Source organism: Falco punctatus (genome assembly GCF_963210335.1).
Source record: "Falco punctatus genome assembly, chromosome: 4".
Taxonomy (NCBI): domain Eukaryota; kingdom Metazoa; phylum Chordata; class Aves; order Falconiformes; family Falconidae; genus Falco; species Falco punctatus.
Window position 1 is genome coordinate 20594075 of NC_137583.1, and position 22052 is coordinate 20616126.

Consider the following 22052-nt stretch of genomic DNA (forward strand, 5'->3'; position numbering starts at 1 on the left):
AGGTGAAAAGTCACCTGCGGGAGCGGGTCTGAAGCTGAATCACCTGCTGCAGTGGTTGTAGGTTCTGAAGGGGCAGGAGGGACCACAGCATCACTTCAGCCAAGTGGAGGAGTGGCAGGTAACTGGGAAGTTCCCCAAGGGTAACCCTAAAAAAAAAATAAAAAAATAAAGCCTCCTATTAAAGTAGAGATGCTGTCGTGGTGTGGCACAAGCACTGAAGGACGAGGCTGTGTCTGGGTTTTGGTTTTTTTTCCAATGTAGTTTGCAATATTTTGTGCTAAAATGGAGAAAATTTGAACTGGATTGTGGATAAAAGTATTATTTTGAAGGGATTCCTCTACTGAGACATTTTGGATTAATGTTGGTACTTTGTTGTTGCTTTTTTTTTATCTTGTGGGTTTTTAAATCATACTGAAAATCCTCCCGGGGGACTGTATTTTTGGCGTGAGCCTGGTCTGAAAGCTGAGAACAGCACATAGTTTGATAACGTGTCGACACGTCTATCTCCTAGGAGCCTAGTGCTCACCGGGTTTAGCGGTCAGGCCTTAGCTAAACCCTTCACCACGAGGTGTGTGTGTCTGAAGCAAGCTCTAGTGCTGGATTTCCACACCATCATAGTGGGTTCGTCCTCTCTCATGGCTCAGATCAGATCACGTTAGTACTCACCCGAGTTTTGCAAGGCTGTGTTCTTGAACACCCTTTTGCATTTGATCTGGTATTTGTGCAGGGGCCCAGAAACAACAGCCCCCGAGCGGGGAAGGGCTCAGCACCGCTGGCTGGGCTGGGAGCGCTTGTTTTGGGGGTATGGTTGCTGGGGGGCAGTGGGTGAGAGTGCCAGCAGTTTGTACTCAGGACGTAAGTACCATTTCGCGGGAGGAATCTGCTGATTTCAGAGCAGACTGAAGGCTGCCAGGACCTCTCAGCACTGGGATCGGAGCAGGTTATACTTTGGGAACATAGTAAAGGAAGAATTCAAGAATCAATCTTGCCAATGAAATATCTATACTTAGTCTAATACTGTAAAATTTTAACAGTTCTATGGTTGAAGACGCAGAAGTGATTATGAGCTGGGCTTGGTGAAAATGAGCTTCTTAAAAGTAATATTGCAAATGTAGTTGCAGAGTAGGAAGTGTTTCAGCCTGTTAATAAAACTCAGTGCTGGTGAGGTGATGCACTGGCCCTTGCAGGGTGCAGATTGCTCACATTCCTTTCTGAGCGCTTTCCTGCTGCCAAAAGACCCCGGGAGCTCATCATTCTGTAAATAGTTTGCTCTTTTCTTCTTCTTTACCTGAATGTAGGCTTGACAGTTCTCAAATAGACTTAGATATACTGCAGATATTTTATAGTTTTAGCATGTATTGTTGTGCACAATCTATAATTGTATTTACTTGCTGGCAATAAAGAAGTTGTAGGAATGAAAACCCCCGCATTACTCTGTATTCTCTTCCTTTTCATACAGTGCGGTGTGGGAGAGATTACTTTCCTGAGATAAAATTGCAACATATGAAATCCCACACTGAGCACTTGAATGCGTTTTCCTTACAGGGAAAACAAATACGAAGAAGAATGGGAACAAAACTCCTTGTTGCCTTTATTCAGTTTTTCTCACTGTGTTTTTCATGTACAAACGTTTGCCAAGCAAAAGGGACGTGCAAAGTGCAAATGGAGGGAGAACTGTTAAAAGCAATTACTTACATGTCCTTAAAATCCAGTATGTGTTAGCCCTTCAAATACTATTCCTCCTTCCCCAAGTGCAGGGTAATGTGGCTAAATAAATGATCTGGATTATTTACAATCATCAGAGCTACCGTGTTAGCGAAACAAGGGAAGAGCATGGTGCAAATGATTCCTCCTTTCCTGCACTCACTGCATCTTGTGAAAGTGTCCTACCACACTTCAGGGTGTCTTCATGCAGCAGAGGACTCCAGCAGGACAAGTTTCCCTGCCTTGACTCTATATGTAGCTATTCTTTCAAAATAGAAGTACATTTTGTCTAGACAAAGCATGCTTTTGACTCCAGTTTTAGAGTGCACCTAAGTTCAACTATCCTGCAATATTTAGCATAGCTTTCTGAAAGCAAGTAAATGTCAGCCATGTGGAATTTAGTAAAAATGGGTTCTCTATAAGCAGGGACGCTATGACTTAAGAAACAAAACCAAAACCAACCAAACAAAAATTATTAAAGCCTCTCTGGAAGTGTGGGAGTCATCAGTGAGGTCTCTGTGTGTGCCACTATTTTAGCCTAGCACAGTAGCAATGTTTTGTATTCGGAAAGCTCAGCTCCAGCTTTTGCAGAAAAGTTTGGGATTATCATTTGCAAATAAATCTTGTGTCTAAATTGTACTTCTTGGTTGCTAATCTTACTAATTAAAATATCTATCACCTATGCATGGCCTCAGACGGATTTAGGAAGACGACTGTCTTTAATAAGGAGTTGTACGTGAACCACAGATTCCCATCGAGTGGCTGTGCTGTGATTGATGGCTGCGGTGGGGCAGAAGGCTCCTGCGCTGGGCAGGTGTCTGGTCTGCACCGTGCGGGTTTGGGCAGTCATTCGTGTTCTAACAGAAGTGTTGGTAACGCTGTTGCTGAGCCGGGGTAATGGCTCTAAACTAGAAGAGGGCAGATTCAGACTACGTATAAGGACAAAATTTTTTACGATGAGGGTGGTGGAACCCTGGCACAGGCTGCCCAGGGCACTGGTAGGTGCCCATCCCTGCAAACATGCAAGACCAGGTTGGACGGGGCTCTGAGCAACCTGATCTAGCTGGGATGTCGCTGCTTATGGCAGGGGGTGGACTAGGTGGCCTTTAAAGGTCCCTTCCAGCCCAGACTGTTGCTGTGGTTCTAATTCGTATGTTTGCTTTGGAGCATCAGACAGCGAGACCGTAAAATGTCCGAAGCTGTGTTTGCCTACAGCACGGCAGTTTGCGTAGTGTTTCTCATGGAGCTCCTCATCAGGTTTCTCTTTGCGTATCTCCTCGGGGAGGAGGGAGAGGAGCGGAGGGGCTGCCAGGCGTGGGCAGCAGGAGGGTTGCAGCCATCCGTGGGAGTCCTCTCTGGGGAGCGCCGTGCTGTTTTCCCTGCATGGGAGCAGGGCAGAGGCTGAGATGCCGGTCACCTGGGCAGCGGGACATCCTTGGCACTGTGGGGAAGAGACCACCCGCTCTCCCAGCGAGGATTTCCACACCGGGCACCCCTGGTGATAGGCCCCTGGGAATCTCCGGTGTTTCTGCTTTGTCTCTGCGTTTGAATGGGAAACAGCATTCCCTGTTCCTAATGTGCAGCATCACTCTTTCAAACATGCTTGATTTCTGTTTGATTCTTAATTATTGTAATAGTTAAGGCACTTAACATGCTTTAGTGATTTACTTCATTTAATTGGATGTAGTGATTAGAATATTTTTTATATTACCCTCACTGCGGTTTTAATTTAAGATTATAATCTCATGGTTCTTTTCAGCTCTTCTAGCTTTCATTTAGATACTGCTTTTTCTTTTCTGATTTCATTTTGTTTTCCTGCTGATTCAGTAAACATGCTGCTAGGATGATTTCTTGGGAAACCTGAGTGTGGTTATAAATTTTTTCATTTACTGCAGACACTAATGAATTACAAAAAAATATGAAAATGATGCATGAGACTGTACTCAGCCTCTGGAGTTGTCTGTTTCTTTTTGCAGTCATTTATTAGAATTAAAAAAAAATAATAATTATTCACTCGATGGGGCCTAGAGGGAACATATGAAATAAAGAGATGGAAAATAATAGTGTAACGTCCCCTTTGTGTGTGTCATGTCCATGGCCATTAGAAGATGGATGATGTGCAGATTAAGATTTTACTGTTATGACTCAGCGTGTGAGACTGGCATTATTTTTCAGTGTAGGAATTGCTCTGGTGAAGGAAATTGAAGTCTGGGGCTGTAGGTTCAGTCCCCACTACTCTGTGCTGAGGGCACCAGCACAGGCACTGGGGAATAAGGATGGAGGGCAGGGGGTGCTGGAAGCTGGGCTGAAAAACCTGATTCGGTATAATTTCAGAAACAAGCAAGCACTTCTCTGGGGATGGTGGTGGATTCTCCAAATTAGTTTGAAATGTAGAGTAGCGTGTTCTATTTTCCCTCTCGGTGATGCACAAAATCACGCAGGTAATTCAGCTGGCTTGCCACTGTAGAAATATATAGTATCTGTATTTTGTCTCTGCTATAGTGCCAAATCCCAAGTGTTCTCCATGACTGTCGGTGCCCCTTTCAAAGGGAAAGGGCCAACACGGATACGGGCACGCACATGAACTCAGAAGATTTAAGAGTCCAGCAGGAGACAAGTGGTTGCTTTGTAAGAAATTCCCATTTGCAGTTAGGCTAGGAAAACCCAGAGATCCATTTTACAGACATGGTGCTTGGAGGTTTGGCCAGCTGAAATCCACAGGATTAGTAGAGCACTTTATCTGCTTTCCCTTCCCTTTGCCAGCACGGCTGCAGTTACTGCAGCACCAGGAATATGGTTGGTTTGAATTCTGACAAAGCGCTACCATTAAAAAATAATAATAAAAAATCCTTATAATGAAAATGTAACAGTGATCCTGTTCAAATAGAATAAAGGATTAGGTCCCCTGTGCTGTGCTCCTGGTCCTGGTCCTGCCTAGAAGTGGCCACTTGGAGAAGGGAAGCGCGAGGCTCATCGTCCCCTGTGCCCCTCCAGCCTCTGTGCCAGCAGTGCCCGGGGCTGGAGAGCAGCTCAAAACACAGGGCTTCCCTCCTTTTCTGTCCAAGAAAACTAATTAGGTGAAAGCCATAGGTGGTACCTACACGGCTTCAGAAAGAGTCTTTGAGGAATTAGTTATTTAGCCAGTCTCCTTGCACGGGTGCAGCACCGCAGTGCATCACCTTCCCAGACCGTGTGACTGCACCTGCCGAGCCAGATCCTGCTGCCTTTGATCACTGTGAACTGATCTTTATTCTGGGAAGTGTCCCAGTGAAATCAATTTGGTTTTGTGCAGAGCAAGGTGCTGCTGAACACAACTCCGGGTACCAGAGCTATGCTTTGGGTGCCCATTGCATCTGCCCTGACCGTACCGGAGCATCACAGTGCTCAGCATGTAAAATGGAGCCATCGGTACATTAACGTGAAATATTAAAACGGCTCCAATGTTTGGAGCTGCCAAGAATAAGAACTGGGCCCATAATACATGTCCTAAAGCAGTCAAACTGTTGTTTGTAAGGAGTGCAAAAATATTAACAAATCATTGGTTATTTAAACGGAATCATTTAGGGCTCATCTGGCTAATGAGGAAGAAAAAACGGAACTGAAGACTTCTTTTCAGTTTTACAGAGACGTATGAGATCAGCTGTTCGTAGGAAGCTATCAGTGTACATACCTCGTTAGCTCCCTTGTGTAAAAATCCTTATCTGCGTCTTATTAGTCTTCCATTAATTAAAGCTACAGAATTCAGTATTTTTTGTTAGCTATTCTCTCAGCATAAAATTTGGCTAATTCTTCTGCTGTTGGAAACAGCTCAAAGACTGAAGCTTATTCTTATTGTGCTCTTTCAGTTATTTATTTCATATTGCTGTCATGCATGGATGAATTTATATGGTGCTCTGATGACCTTTAGAAATTCTTCTGATTAAATGCTGTTCTACTTCATTATGACATTTCTGTACTTGTACTACCAGATTTGATGTGTACGGCTTAATAACACAACCAGACATGAATGCTAATAACTTTACAATTCATTGCATTGCTATTTTTTAATGTAGATGAATTTTAAAACAAGTTTCTTTTGCTGCAGGCTTACATGTATCACATAAATTAGAAGGTAACAAAAGAACATATTAGCATTTGTTAGCCTGGGTACACAAATTCTGTAGTAACCGTTTTAATATGTACTACAACTTTTCCAGCCTCAAGTTTAATATGTACTACAACTTTTCACCCTCGATTTTTCAACCAACATCATAATTGAATTGGTTTCCTTGTTGCCTAAGGATAATGATTTTACACTGATGGAATCGTTATTAGATTCTAAGGATTATACTGATGTTGCCTCTTTTACATAGAGCTAAAAAAAATATTAAAGTTATTCAACTGTAAAATACTTTCACGCAAAGGCTACTGTAAGTCTGAGGCAGATGAACTAATCATTATGTTCAGAGTTGTTGTTAATATCCAGCATCCATAACTGGAGCAAACTTATCAACATAGCTCTGTGCAGGGGATGCAGCGCTTTTGGAAATCCAGCCCCGTCGCATGCCCTTGAAGCCTGGCAGGTGGTACCTTGCTGCTGCTGTCATGGAGCTGCTGATGTGCAGGCATGTGCTCTGAGGTAGGAGATGGCTCCCTACGAGTCTGCACAGAAGTTACTCAGAAACCTCCTCATCTACAGACACATCCTCTGGTAGTGGGACAAGAAGCAGAGGAAAGGTGGGAGAGGGAAAAAAAGAAGGCATTACCAAGGGGACAAGTGTCTTTACTGGTAGGCATCTGGTTAACGCTTCGGTTGGTGGTTGGAAGATCTGCCCGTGCCCCCCCACACCTTCCTAAGCATTAAAACAGTGTTTTAACTGGTCCAGAATAGGTGAGAACTGACTCACCGGCCCTTTTCTGTCTGCACATCCGAGCACCGCTTCTAGGATGCGTGGAGGGAAAATATAGTCCAGGTTAAGTGTAAATGATGAATTTCTGCTATCCTGAAAAACATCAACATTTCATGGGTAATTACACTTTAGGCTGCAGAAATAGCTGTTGAATTAATTGATTTTACAGTTCCTTCCTGATGTGCTATAAGTGGGGTTTGGTCCAAGTGGATGCGTCAAAATAACATCTTCAGAAGTCTTGGTGATAAAAGACATTTACCTGTATCTGTTGAGTAATCAACAACTAGAACACAATACAAATACCTGCAACCTTTATTCAGACAAACGGAGGAGGAAAACCATTATTATTGCCTTTAAATATATATATATATTTTTTTTTTTTCAATTTTTATGTGTCGAATATAGAAGTGTCTGGAACTGAAATTAAGTAGTCACTCTTTCTCTGACTTTTTTAAAGCTGGAGGTTAACCTCAATTTAAAAAATACTTTAAAATCATGTTTCTTTAAGCGTCCATTCATAATAATTTTAAATCATAAGTGAGAGACCAGTCAGCGTAACTCCAACAGACTGCTCTTCTGCATGATTTTAAAAAGCCTTTGTGCTTCATTACTGAGGATGGATGTCACTCCTGAGGTCAGGAACCATGATTGCTTTCCCACACTTACGCTTCAGCCAGTTTTATTCACTACAGAAAACAAGAGTAAGGAGCAGCGCTGACTGTAAATCTGCACTTACTCAACTAATTGTGTGCAGAGTGATCAATATATGAAATCAAATGCTATGTCCATGGTACATTAAGACATTATCAAACTGCTGTGCTTCTAGGCTACTTTAATATGGCTCGAGGTATAGCACACCACTGCAGTTATATGCAGTTCAATAGTTTCTTTAAGCTGAGACGTAAACAGGTCTTTAAAAAAACCCACCAAAACCCGACCTAAAGCTAATAGAGCTGCATTGAATTCATCTCAAATACATGTTAAATTTTCTTGACACCATTATCCTTTCCCTTGGGAAACTTTGGAGTGTTCTTGGCTAATACTAAAGATAAAGGAAGAAACCTCTGTAAAAACAAACCAAGAAAACTGAGTGGCCTATCTGCTTTCAGCCTTTTGCTCTTTATCCTGGGTATTCTCAGCAAAGGAGACAAAATCCCATCATGGTTTCTTCTCAGCATTGCACAGGGCTTTGTGCTGTTTCCTACGCTCAACTTTTTGCCTGCAACAAGAAAACAAAATAATTAAGGTGATTCTAGCAAAGTTAAATCAAGACGGTAGCAGGAGACGATCTCTGGATTCCAACCCAGACTCTGCAACTGATTTATTGAACGACCTGTGCTAAATTGTTTAACCTGTTTGCTGCTGATTCCGTCTTTAACATGAAGGCATAGTGAGCCTTACCCGCAGCATCAGTCACAGCTCTTGTTGCTTCTGTTTGTGGGGTGCTCTTGAATCGCAGCGCTCTGAGGCTTCGCGATGAAGCATGGCCCTGCCAAGACGTGAGAGTATCCAGCAGGGAGCTAGCGAACTGGTCCTGGCTTTGGCTTTGTGGATTTTGCTGGCAGGTCGCTCTTCTCACCCCATCATGAGACCAGGGGACTTGGACCCCACGTCGGTGTGCGCCCGTAGCAGTATAACGTGGTGTGAGCTGCCATGTCCCTCAGCGAGGGGACAGCCCCAGGTGAGCACCTCCTCTCATTTTGACTGAAGGTGATGTGTTCACTCAACCCAAGGAAAAAAAAAAAAAGTCTTCTTGTGCCAGGGACAGAAATGTGCCTGGCAAATCCTGGAGCTGCTTCCAGCTGCTTAATGGTATTGATACGAACCTGGCTCATTCTCGACGAGGACAGAGTGACACTGCAGTGCAAAATCACTGGTGAGATACCAGTGAGCTTCAGCAGGGTGCGAATTCACCCACAGTTTTTTAGTTCAAGGTCTAAATCCATGTTTGAGTGGCTGCTGGGTGCAGAGCAGACGAGGGGGCATGGCCCTGCAGCCCGGACGTCTCTATTACTTGTATCAGCTTTGTGACTGGCATCAACTTTAGGGTTTTTTGCTCCCCATAGCTTGAATTCTTCTAAAAATGGACCAGATTTCTGTAGATCTCTAGAGGAAGAGTAAAATCTGTTGTTGTTGCAGTTAAACCTCATTATAGACTTGGTGTTACATTTCATAAGGGATCAGTTTGTGGAGCATCTGTTATTGCTTTGTCAGAGAAGGGGGAGAGCAGAACTGCAGAGAAGCTTTAAGTTGAGTTTGGGGGATCAGGCATAATTAGCACGTTGCTGAGGACTTGCCATGTGCTGTAATTAAAGGGCTGTCATCAAAGGCCAAGCAGGCATAAAAATGTACCTTCCTCAGCTGCTGTCCCCTCTGGTAAGTTCATCTTAATTTTCAACATTTGATGGAGAATTGAAATTTTTAGATGGAAAAGGGAATGTCTTATTTTAGCGATACCTTGGTGTCTGTTAGTGCTCTTCTGTGGGTATCCAGCCTGCACAGGCAGGGGAGGGGAAGGAGCTGGGTCTTTGACACATCACTCAATCTCCCAAAATATCATCAGGTTTCTCTAGGGGATGTGCGGACAGCAGGAGAGGGTGGGCTGGGTAAGTGACTGTACCCCCAGTTTGACTGGAACAACCAAAGACGCTGTACCACCAACGGAAACTTGGCCAACAAGCTGGGAGACGACCTTGTCCCTGGCACAGGTTATCCCATGGGGAGATGTTTCAGGTGTGTCTGACGGACAGAGGTGTTCTCAGCCTCTGGCAGACCCGGGCTCTGCTGCTGTGACACTGTAGTTCAGGTGTGCGTTAGCTCTGCCCTAGCTGGTTGGGGTCCTGCGGGCAGGTCAGCTGCAGCACGGCCAAGCTCAGTCCGCTTGCAAAGTCCATCCCAGAAGCTGAGAGGAGTGGCAGCGTTGTAGCAGTTTCTCCATCCTACAGCTGTATGCTTGGGCAGGGGGAGTGCTGTCGCTAGCCAAAATTAATTTAAAGTTGGCGTAGAGCTCTCGCAGAGTGACTACAAGACAGATACATCTGTAGCTCTCTACCCACCAGGTCAGACCACGCCTTGAATAATTTGGATGCATTCTGGTGGACTTGGTGGTCTCTTTCTTTCCAAAGAGTAGGAACAGGGATCAGCATTTACAAAAAGACAGCAGGATTTTTTTTTTTTTTTGCTGTTTTCTTTCTAAACAACCTTGCATTTGGTGCAAGTGTTAATATTGACAAGCATATCTTATAATTTGCAAATGCACATTAGGCTGAGATGGTGCATTGGTTTTTAATGTTTAATGCATGTAGTTTAGATGGCATGCATTTATCATATTCCTGTTGCCTTTTTTTTATGTTAATGGAAGAAACAAGCTCTTTTTTATTTAAAAAAAGGGTTAGACATTTTTTTAAGATGCATTATATATCAGCAGCTAATGAAGAGGAAATAATGATGACTCTGCACTGTAATATGTATTAGAACACTAATTAGACCATAGCAGAACTGCTTGCGGATGTCTTTTAAACACCTGCATGGTAATTTTCAGCCCTATGTGTTCCTCCATTTAACAATGCAAGCATGATGAGAAGACGGAAACGTACATATCAGCCTTCATTTTTGTCTTTTGTTTATCCAGATTTACATATGTTCAAGCAAAGGATAACGTGGCTGGCCACTGAATAGCCCTTTTCACGGGCTGGGCTTTCTCTTGCCCATTGCAGGTGTAGGGAAAAGTGTCAGGTATGTTGCTTTCTAACTTCTTTGTGACTGTACTAAGGCGTTGTGGTTTCAGGGCAAGAATTCCCCGTTCTTTCCCAATGTTATCTTGCATGTGTATTAGCCTGGAATGTTATGTATTGCATCTTTAACATTTGCTTATCGTTGGTTTAGTTTTGAGTGTGTTTTCGAGACCGTTAAAAGCTGTGCGTCTAGAAATAATGTTGGCCTTCATTTTTAAAGCTATGTTTTGAAGTCATCTTTTTTTACCATAATAAGAAGCTGTGAATATTTCTACTCTGTATCTTACTTGCTTTTGCATTTTTGTCCATTATGTAAATAATTGAATTATAAACATGAATTACAAATGTGGACCCTCAGCCTAATAGCCTACAATGAGAATCATAAAAAAATCTTTATTATAAAAGCAGTTTCCATATTTCTGTGATGGTCCAAGGCTGCATTTGTGGGCTTTGAACTTGCACTAGAAGAACCAGATATTGTCAATAACTTACTTGTTCATAAGAACATCGGGACAGCGTGCTTGCTTTGCGTTTTCATACAGAAAACATTTCTAAGCTGCTCCCATATTACAGTGCTCTGTGGTGAAAACTCCCGGGTTAGAACATTCATAGTTATGCACGTTTTGTACCATATAACTTTAAACTTCATGTGCATGGCGGTACCTTATGTCCCAGCTTAGGGATGTGGCCACAGGGGATTTTTTTTCCTTTTCAGAATGAAGCCCACTCTCGGGAAATGTTTGTGTGGGACAACTTCGTTTGTTTAGGCTGGAGCACATTGGCTAAGGTTTGGAGGGTCCCTGCCTTTCGAACAGCAGGACTGCATATATACACCAACCTAAGGCTTAGGGGGTCCTTTGTTAAAGGCTGTTGAATTTTGGTGGTTTTATTCCAAATGATGAACGTTGTTTTCAAGTGATGATACAAAATCACTACAGAAAATCAAGGATGTGTAAGTATTTTAGTGGTCTTGGACTAATGTGTAAGAGCACTGTTTCAGTTTGTGATTTTTTTTTTTTTAAGCTTCTGTAATAGATTAATGATACTGTAATGCGTATTGTATATAATGCTTGTTCTCCCTCCTATATAACGTATAGATTAGTATATATAATGCTAATGTAATAGATTAATAGATGAACACCACTCCCGGTGAAGTCTGGTTTGCTGGCTGTACGGCGCTGGGCACTGCCTCAGTGCTTATAGCGATAGGTAACAACGTGCTGCTGTACCAGTAGATCGAAGCATCTTCGTTATGTGGGGACCGGCGCACCAAGGGAAACACGACAGCACAGATGGCAAAAGGAATGCCAGGCTGAAAGGAAAATCGGTGGGTTTGGTGGAAGTGCCTATCATCCCCTTGCAGAATAAAAAAGTAAACATTTTTAAAAATGAAAATGTGAATAAGAGATGTGGGGCAGGAACTTAATTACAGATTTTCCATAGTGAATACCAGAATTAAATGGTTTTGCCAGTTCTCTCTCACCCTGTTTTAATCAGGAGCACTTTCGCTTCTGAAAGGTTCTGTTTTAAGGAATTGGCATTTTTCTGCCAAAATTGATAACTTGATAAAATCCTGTTTGTGTAGGCCCACTAATGACTTTTCTATCTTTTGTGAATGGGAGAGATTATTCAGAATTACATGCTGCTCCTATGAGACTATCTGAGAAAGTGTTACTAGTAAGGTTGAATCTACAGAGTACTGTGCAAAATATGGAGTGATTTGTTTTGCAGTAGCCCACGAGGGTGAACGTGATAAATTGTGCTGGGAAACACAAAGGAGGAGAAGGGGACTTGCCCAAAATCAGAAGCAGAAAGTAGACTTCCTAACTTAAGCATGCCTCCTAAGTTACCCTGTATCCAAGCTGGCCATGGGTTGTAAAAAAGTCGTTTATATTCTATATGAAGATGTAAACCTTGGCTTCTGTACTTTGCAGCCTCTGTCCATGCTTGCGCTGCCCACGTTAGAGCCTGCCATACTGACAGGGACTCCTCGGCATTCCCCAAATACTGACTCTGCAGTGATTCAGCTTCTTTTTCTCTCTCAATTCTTTCCCAAGGCAATCCTTCCTGACCACAGCATTCACATGTTGTGTGATACGGAGCTATTTGTGCCCGAGAGCCTGAGCAGACCCCAAATGAGCATGCTAAAAGTGAGTAACTGTGATTCAAAGCTTTTTTATTTTTTTTTATCTTGACCATGAAAATTTTCAACTGATGCACTAAATTCTGAGATAGTTACACACTTAAATGCAGTATGACCACATTTCTCATAAAATAATGCATTTAAAGTTAATAGGCAATATTTGCATTTTATAGGTGTGTCAGATATGTTTTCTCTATTTTGGTGTGCTCTGCAATTTTGTATAGCCCCATTTCAGGTGGCCATTGTGAGCTACAAGTGTTTCCATCCTGTACGTAAGATCAGTTTTGCCTTACGCACAGGGACACTGCTGCTTTATGTAACTTCTGCTCTGTACCCTAAATGTAGCAGTAAAGCTTGGGTAGCTTAATGCAGCACACACGGAGAGGATGCAGTTGGAAAGGAGAAGAGTTCCAGGGAAGTTCAGGGGCACGCACTGGTAGCATTTGAGACCCAGAATGGTGACAGATTGATGGCCTGCCCAAGGGGAGAGGGAAGAGGTGGCTGCAAAGGGGTGCAAGGCAGCACCAGCTGCCATAAGCCAGCATGATGACCCGGTGTGCATTTGTTGAAGTGAGAGAGGGAAAAGAAGAATCTCTTTTCCTCTTCTTCCCCCCTCAGCGTGTGGTCTGGTCCGGACCATAGTCCTGTGCTATATGGCAGATGTATAGCAGGACACTTGGAGGCAGGCACATGGAATCTTTCAGGGTGCTTTGGGGCTGGGAGGGTGCTCCGGTGCTGGGTGACACAGCAAACCTCCGAGACTTTGTAGTGTCAAACATTATCGTGAACGGGTGGCCCAGGGACGGCAATAATGGAAGAAGATGCCTTTGGGTGGGAGGTGTAGAGGCAGGAAGCAAAAGAAATCTTACTCTAAGTGTAAGACAAGTGACTTACCTAGATACAGCAAGCAGCTAAAAAAAACAAATCCAAACCCCAAGCAATTTTGTCACGCTCATCATCAGGATAAGTAGTGGTCTCAGCACACCAGGTGCCTCAGCACCGTCAGTGCTTGTGGAGGCAACAGACCAAAGCATAAATGCGTTCGTGCAAGGGAATTGGGAGGCCAGAACCTGAGTCTTCCAAAGCCCCAGGTCGATGTTCTGCCTTGCTAAGCAAGCCTGCTGGCTTGGTGACGCCATCTGCATCTACCCACTGCCCCTGCGTAACGCCGGCGGTACCCCTGGGAGCAGCTGCTGTCAGACCTGAACTCACCCTTCAGTGAAGCGCTGAACAGGTACACCTAGGATTTCCGAGTAAGGCATGCTCATCTTTAAAATAATATTCTTCTGAGGTTAGGCACTTTCCTTCGCTTATGTGAGAAATCATCTCTCAGTACCACGAGGGGAAGCTGAGGGAGGGGAAGGCAGGCAGGCATCTTGGAACGGGACTTTTTAAGTCCCACCACGTGCAGTTGTGCTGGGAAGCCTGAGGGGTTTTTGTCTCAGCTCTCAGCGTTGGGGTGTGTGTCACTGACGGGCCTGTGTGAGACCAGAGCTGTCCCCACCCCTGTCACCTTGTGGCTTCAGAAGTTGTGTTCCACCTCCAGAGGAGATGGGACCATGTGCTGTGTCGGCAGCATATGTGAGAGAAATGAACAGTCCAGATGAACTGAAATAATAACCCTCTGGAGGGTGTCTGCTCCTTCTGGGTTGGATCAGTCTCTCAAGGGGGCCTTCCCCACCGGCTCCCCAGTGCGTTTCAGGTGAAGATCCAAAGATCTTAGCTTCTATTGATATTTAATTGCTCATCTCTATCAGCAGGGTACTTTGCCATAAGCCATATCAATCCAGTCACAAAGGCAAACAAACTAACAATCACTCGAGTCCTTTATATATTGGCAGGCAAAGCAAGACCTTGCCTCTTCTCCATTCTGCATACATATCATTTTTCTGCACCCTTCAACACCAGGAATTCGATAGCCAAGACCAACATTTATGTCAGTAAACCCAGTGTGTAGATCTGCTCCTTTCCTGAATATTCAAACATGCGGCCACATCAGCACTGCTCATTTGGATGCTGACAAGGGTCATAATTTTATTCTTTATCTCCCACTTCACCTGCTTCCGAGTGCCGAAGTAAGGGAGGAAACGGCACACCGAGGAGCTCGGTGGTGTTGATGACAACCTTGCAATGCTGGACTGTTCATCAGGGCGTCATGGGAGGATGAGGAGGAGCAAGAAGCACAGCGGAGCATCCCTGCCCTGCAGCCCTGGCTGGCCGATGGGCTGGTCGTGCCAGTGGTGGTGGGAGGGAGACGCGGCACAAAGCCGAAGGGCAGAATTTTCCATGCCAGGTAGGAAACTTTCAGCTTGGTCAAAAATAAGTTTGATTTCTGAAGATGAGAAAGGTTAAAATTGAGTTTAAATGTCTTGAACTCCCCTTAGGGCTGTGTTTTGTGAAAAGGACAGTGGGTTTTGTTCAGTTGCTTTCCACTTGCGCTGCATTTACATGCCTAAAAAGATTCAGCTGTCATAGCCCTGACAAGTGCTAAAAAGCTCTTGTTAAGGTCACCGATATCAGAGAAGTGTCTCTCGTACAACATCCCAGTGTATCGGGGCCACCGTCGCTGGGAACGGGGGCCAGTGTCAGACAGCATGTGCTACAGACAGGATTGTGACCCCGGGCTGTGCCGGCGCTTTTCTCACCGTTCCTCCCAAGGAGAGCTGTGCAGCGCTGCTCCAGCTAAGTGCAAAGAAAGCTCTAAACAAGCATGACCTTTAAATTCAGGCTGAAGCTAAAAGATCTGCTGCTAACTAAAAATCTGGGGTTGCTTTCATGTGTCTGAGCATTCAGGGAATAGATGTAGCTTAACATGCAAATGCACGGCTTCCTGCAGAACAGCGCTGCTTTTCAAGATCTCTCGTTTCATGCTGTTACCGTTCCATGCCCTGCTGTTCCTATGAAAAGAGCCTCTCTGAGGAAAAGATTCCCACAGTCAGAAATCCAACTGATGTGGTAAAAAAACCTCCAAACCCAACAACTTACTCATTTCTAAAACGCGTGGTGTCCATCTGCAGCCTGGCAATCAGCAGCATCTCTGCGTTCAGAAAACAGCCCCCCGCTCCTTCAGTTGTCTGTCTATATACTTTATATATTTTTCCTCATCTCTGTAAGTAGATCCTGAAGTCAGGAGCCTGGGGTCCTGTCCTGCTGTAGCTGTGCAGGGAAGATTTTTCCTCTGCAAACACAATGCTCTGGTGCCTTTTGGCATGTTCGTTCGCGCATCTTTTCTGTGTACAAGTTACTGTGCTCAAGTAACGTGGGTGTTCTGTCCGTACGGAGAAGTAGATGTCCAAGCACTTTGTTCTTTTCACGAAGGAGAGATGCCTGTAGAGCCCGTGTGCTGCAGCTGTCTGCCAGGTCCTTCCCTGGCGGTTCCAGGGGTGACATGCCACCAGCACAGTCCACTTGCAGTAATGTTTATTTGGAGCTTCAAATATCTTCCTTGAGCCACCTGGGCATCATCATCTTCTGTCTTTAAAACAAAGTATGATGCATTATTGATGGGTGAAATACAGAAAGTGTTTGATGTTTCTCTAATACCTTTCATTTTTATTCTCTTCTAATTTCAAATGTTTCCCATTCTGTGCCACTACCATATAACACAACATTTTAAGCATATTGTTCCTCACAGTGTCTGCTTATATTTTTAAGCTTGTCGGGTTATTTTGACAACAAGAGACATCATAAATTATGTAAGCAATTTCTCTCCTTACAAGCTGGTCCCAGACCTGTGCTGCCCCGATAAGAGCAGCGAGACAGAAGCTGTTTTAGTAACAGCAGGACTCGTGTGATTGCACTTCAGCTGCACTGTGACCAGAGAATACAGCACATGGCACGTTGGAAATTAATTGAAACTACGTAGAACCGGGGGGGGGGGGGGGGGGGGGGGGCGGGGAAACCAGATCCAAGCCTGGCTGTGGTCTGAGACTCCTCTGTGGTTTGGGAAGTGTGGTTTGTGGCGATTTAGTCTTGAATGTGACTATGCCGTGGGCTGTGTGTAATGGAACCTAGTTAGCACGTTATCCAGGTCTAGAAATTGCGTTAGCTTCATCTCCAAAAGCTGGGCTTTCATCCCAGATGTGCAGCCAGGAGTTCAGGTAGGTGCAAGGGAGGGTTCTAATCTACGAGACTTCAAGAAAATCAGATACTGAGTTAAAACTGCTTGGGCAAGGGAGGGACCTGAACCTGTCCCACGCTTTCTAGCACATACTCAGTTAAGTAGGAAAATGGCCACAAGCATCAACATCTCAATTCTTGCTTGAACCCAAAGAGGAGCAAGAGTCCTGCAATTTCCTGGAAGGAGAGGGAGGTGCTGGGAAGCGATGCCCCGCTCCTCATCTCAGTACCTGGGCTTTTATTAGATTCCACCGTGATGTTCATATTCAGAGGTCAGCCTCCTGACCCTTCAGTCGTCCTTTCATATAAACAATTATTATGGACTAATTTGTAATCCTGAGGGCTGGCAGCAGTTATCTGGGACAGATGGCCTCTGCTGGGAAACCTCTGCCTCTTGATAGCTCCAAAACATGACATAAGTCTCATCTTTTCAAGAAAGCCTTTACCAGATGGGTCTAATTTAAAGCACGGCCTTTCACGTTTCTTCCTAGCGAATAGCTAATTAACGGCAGAACGGATGGCTCTGCTTCTCTGAGGGCAGGCAGAAGTGGGTGTTTGATATCGAAATGTTGATGGGTTTGGTTCCAGTGCATCAGTGAGGAGAGATGATGAACTCGTTAGAATAAATATTGATAAGCGTACTGAACTTCCCATTATTCTGAATTTACTAAAGCTGGCCAAAAAGAGGCCAGTTCTTGAGAAATGTGTTGTGAAAAAAATGTCTTTCATCTAATTTTTATTATTGTTCTGCAATGACCAGCCCTAAATCAATTCGAATTCTTCCTCATCACTGCTATCAGTAGATGGCTGCAAAAATTTGCAGTCACAGCTGAGGATCTCAGAGAGCAGCTTAGAAGAGGTCGAACTAAAACTCCCGTCTTGCTTTCCGAGGGCTGCCTGCGTCAATCCCATTGTTTCTGGCAGTGACTTCCCAATCAATATTCAGCTTTGTCATCTGACGTTTAACCTTTAGCTGGGCTCCTCCTGGTCCTTGGTTTGCTGCCCGGAGGAGGCGTCAGCCCCGGGCTGCGGCGGGATGCTTTATTCTCTTCTCCTCTTCTGCATCAAAATGGCTCCGAGAGATTCTTTTCCTTCAGGCAGGAAACCCTGAAACTCTGGATCTGTTCAATTAGATGCATTACGTACTGTGCTGATTGCCAGCCTTGTCTCTCTTCTGTTACATGAGCTACAGAAATATCTCTTCTCCTCCCCTCCCCAAGCAAACTAAAAATGGCCTGGTTTTATACACTTTTTTTACAAGTGTGTCTACATCGTAGAAATGAGTTCTAGCTTATCTTGTGTTATGTAAATATTTCTGTGCTTCTAGAATAAAGTTTTTTTTTCCCTTTGATCCCGCTTTCTTGTAGTTAGTTTAACCTTCAGAAAGACTCCAAAGAGATTCATGGAGTTTGCCAGTGGCATTATTCCTGAGGAAAATTGGAGAGAGAAAAGAAAACTCGAAATTACCGATATAAACAGCTCATTTAGAAATGGATGGCTAACTAAAGGAAAAGGTTGTCTTTTGGTGTCTTTTAAAGCAAATTTTTGCTTAAAATAGCTGAGGCCAAATGTAAAAATAGCATTTGTTGTGTTTGCATAGTGTTACAAGACAAAAGCGATGCTTTCCCTGGGAGGTGGCTGTGCCCCATCCCCGTGCTGTGGGCAGGATCTCCAGACCCCGTCCCCTGGCTGTGCTGGAGGGTCGGGGCACGCCCGGCACGGGTGCTGCAGGGTGGCCCCGTGGCTTTCCGCCAGCACGCACACGCCGAGCGCTGGGGACCAGCACCAGTGTCTGACACGAGCCCTCCAGCTGTAGCTGTTGACCGGTGCCAATGGAGAAAACAGTTTTAGTCTGGCTTTAGATGATTTTTCAACAAATGGATGTTCCTGGTGGGTTACCTTTTTAAAATTGTTAAGTATGCTTCTTTAGAAGAATGCTAAGAGGTGAAGCAGCTCAGGTGGGGAGGAGGCAGGGAGAGACCTTGGAGAGCCGCAGTTTTGGCTTATTTGGCTCATTAACCTCAATGCTGCTGGTGCGCTTTGCCTGGAAGCACTGGAACGGGTCTGGAATTGGTGTGTGCTGGTGCCAGTGGTGGTGGGGCAGAGCCCTTTACAGGGACACAGCTCAGGGGTGGGCTTCGCAGCGCTGGGTTAACAGTTGGACTCGGTGATCTTAAAGGTCTTCTCTAACCTAAAAGATGCTATGATTCTGTAGGAGCATACGCATGTGATGGAAAAGCTGTAGGTATGGCTGGGATGGGCATGTTGGGCTCCTGGGGCTGGGTGGTGAAGCCAGCTGGGGGCTGTGGCTGAACTGTGCCCGTTCTCGTACCAGCTGCTGTGACGGCGAGGCCAAAGCTGGGTCATGGCCGTGGGGGCAAGAAGGGCTCTGGGCTGGAGGGGACGAGCGTGCCCATCACGCAGTCGCAGGTGCCGATGTGGCCTCGCTGTGTCCCCTGCTACGCCCCACGGGAGCAGTGGCAGGGTCCCCTGGGGGGCTCCGCGCTGGCCCAGGCTGTGCCCTGGCTTGTGCTCTGCACGGGGTAACCCCCCAGCTGCGGGCGCTGGGGTCCCACCGCCACCCCTCTGCAGGGGCTGTGTGGCACACGGGACCTCGCCCCGCTCCGGCACCTCTTTAATGAAATGATTCCGGTGGTGTCGGGTACTGCTGGGTTAAACCCTGGCCCAAGTCTGAAACGACCATCCATCATCGAAGGTCTTTAGTGATGGTGGTCAACCTTGTGAATATGAACGAGTGCAAAATACTCTAAAATTGTGCTTTGGTTGATAGGCAAGGATTAATATTCATTGTAAATGAAAGAGATATTTTGCATAGTTCACGAATGAGAAGGATTCCTGCAGAAAATTAAAAAGATTTTACTGGAATTATTTTATCCTTCCATACCTTTGTGGTGGGAGGTTTAGCCGATTGCTTTGGGCTGTGCTGGCAGGGGGGCCGAACAGTCTTTACAAAAGAAAATTTTAGGACAACTTCAAACTCCCACAAGAAAAGTTTGGTTTTAGTCTTCACCTATTTTACAGAGTTTTACAATTAGGACCAAAGCACCACTACTAATGGCAGGAAAAGAAGCAAGCAGCCTGTAGTTAAAAAACCGTTTAATTAACAGTTAAAAATGATTATACAGAAAATATAATAGTAAAGACTGCTATTTGGCAGCATTTTGGGCAGAAAGAACGATAGCAGAAGGTCTGGCTGAACTCATGCTTCTGTGCCAGCGACTGGGACTATTAGCACAATTTCCTATCTGGAGAGGATGCATACGTGGGATTTATATAGATCTTGTATACATGTTTGTAGGGATATTTTTCAGGTCAGCTGCCAGTATCTCACTGAAAAAAGAGAGCATATATTTTAAAAAGTAAACATGACTTAAAGTAATGGATATGAAGGCAAGGATGCAAAGCAGCACTCTGAGTGTCTGCCTGAAGCCTTCTGGTAACTCTTAGGAAACATGGTCAGAAGTAAAACTTGGCTGAGCTTTGCTCTGCCTGGGCTCTCTCCTTGTTTGGAAGGGCTGATCGATCAGTCAGCGTCTGCTGAAATTGGGGTAAGGGTTTCATTAGCCTTGGATCAGGCCCTCAGCACTGGATAGTCTGGTTGCTTGAAAATAGGCAATTAATGGTGCTTTATTTTTCATGTTTCCAAGGCAACACAACCCCCCAAGACATTGTTTTCCGGTACATGAGCAGAAGCTTTTGGATGCTGCAGAAGAGTTCCCCTCTGTCTCATATGAAGCTGCTGTAAAGGTACCAAAGCCATATTTTCGATTTACATCCTGTATCCAAAAAGTAATGATGATCAGATGCAGCTGATGAAATGATCTCACTGCAGACGAACTCAATCAGCCGAGAACTCTGTTGTTCAGATAGATAATTAGTGTTGTGACAAGTGTAACTTTAAATGCCTCAGTTTGGTGGCAATGTTAGAAAGTGTGACAAAAATTGAATTATTTGTCTGCTTTAACCATGGCCCTCCTTGGATTGCTAATGAGAGAAATTCTTGTTAAATACATAAGACTTGTTTACAGGTCCTCAGTTCGGAAAAAATATTATTTGTATCATAAAGGGCATGAAAGAGAGGGCTTTCCCTTTTTTTCTCTGATTAGTTTCTTTTTATGTCTTTAGCTGATATAACAGGTCATTGCTTGTGTTCCAGCATAAAATGGAAAGATCCTCCAAAACAAACTCACTGGGGAGAGCAATCCCGATGAATGGCTTTCCTGTCAGTATTCCTGCTAAGTTAACGGGCACGGAGAGCGTGTGTAGGTGCTCAAACCTCAGGGGAATGTTTGCAGCACCTTCCCTTGAGGCGACCCCCCCCAAAAAAAAAAAAATAAAAAAAAAATCAATCCACACTTCTATTTCGGGCTGCAGAGCAGAGTTCAGAGCACCTGGCAGTCCCCAGGTGGGCTCGGAGGGGCTGCCTGGGTGTGCTGGAGCTCTGTGGCTGGTGGGGAGGCCCCTGCGTCCCGGGGCAGGAGGATGCTGTGGTAGTGCTCAGGGAGTTGCTGTGGTAGTGCAGCGGCCGGTCACCTTCGTTCAAAGGCAGCATTTTAATGTTTGCGGTTTTATTGATGGCCAGGTCGTTTGGTAGCAGGTTCTAGGTCCCACCTTTGACCCAAGAGCGCGCAACCCCTCCGTGTGTGCTGCTGGAGGATCCCAGTCCTGCACCCGCAGCTGGCGGTGGAGGGGGAGCAGTGACTCTGCCTCTTCTCCTCTTGCAGCTAGGTCACTGCATCCCGGGTCACTGCATCCCGGGGAGCGCGGGATTTGGGAGACTGGAGGCTGAGTGGGCAGCAAGGAGATGGTGTCTCTCAAAAGTTGCTCTTTTCTAGTGGGTAGTTCTGGGATGTCCCCCTGTCTTAGAAGTTGCTTTTAGTTTAAATTATTATGGGACGAATTAATTAATATCTTGAAGTTGCATCCTTTCTATCAGCTCCTAACGGGATGCTTTTGATTCTTCTTTTTTCAGGATTTGCCAATGCCTTGATGTTCTCCCACCCAAAGGGAATTAATTGCCAAGATGGAATGAAGAGCACAGCACAGAGAGCAGGCATGGTCCAGACCTCACAGGACTAATTATGCTTTTAAAGGGTAAGAAAATAATCTTGGGTACATTGGGAAGAAAGTGTCTTAGTAATGCTACATAGAGTTACTGGCATGTCTCCCGTATTTGTGCATTTAAAAAAAAAAAAAAAAAAAAAAAAAAAAGAGACTTTCAAAGCTATTTCTTGACCTCAAAAAATCAGCAAGGAGCTCAAGAAAAGAAATTTTAATACTGAATGGGTTTATCAAGGATTCTTGACCCTTAACAATGGGGAAAAAACAAAGGAAAGATGCACATGAAGGTCTTGTGAAATTCTAATACTAAAACATTCTCATGCACAAGCAAGTCTCAAAACAGAGTTTGAAACCAAAGCAAACGAAGAGCATGGCACGAAT

The 22052-nt window shown here is 44.7% G+C and overlaps 1 long non-coding RNA gene across 10 annotated transcripts in view; it reads left to right on the plus strand.

The window, feature by feature from the left end:
* Positions 1 to 22052, plus strand: part of LOC308063058 — a 236952-nt gene that overhangs the window by 179873 nt on the left and 35027 nt on the right. For 5 of the 10 annotated variants that reach the window (XR_013927827.1, XR_013927828.1, XR_013927829.1 and 2 more), the window contains exons 4-5: positions 12385 to 14763; positions 20258 to 21704. This is a non-coding gene — a long non-coding RNA (uncharacterized lncRNA). Of the gene's footprint in view, positions 1 to 10224; positions 10329 to 12384; positions 14764 to 20257; positions 21705 to 22052 lie in introns of all 10 variants that reach the window. The other 5 variants (XR_013927834.1, XR_013927831.1, XR_013927835.1 and 2 more) reach the window with 5 other exon arrangements.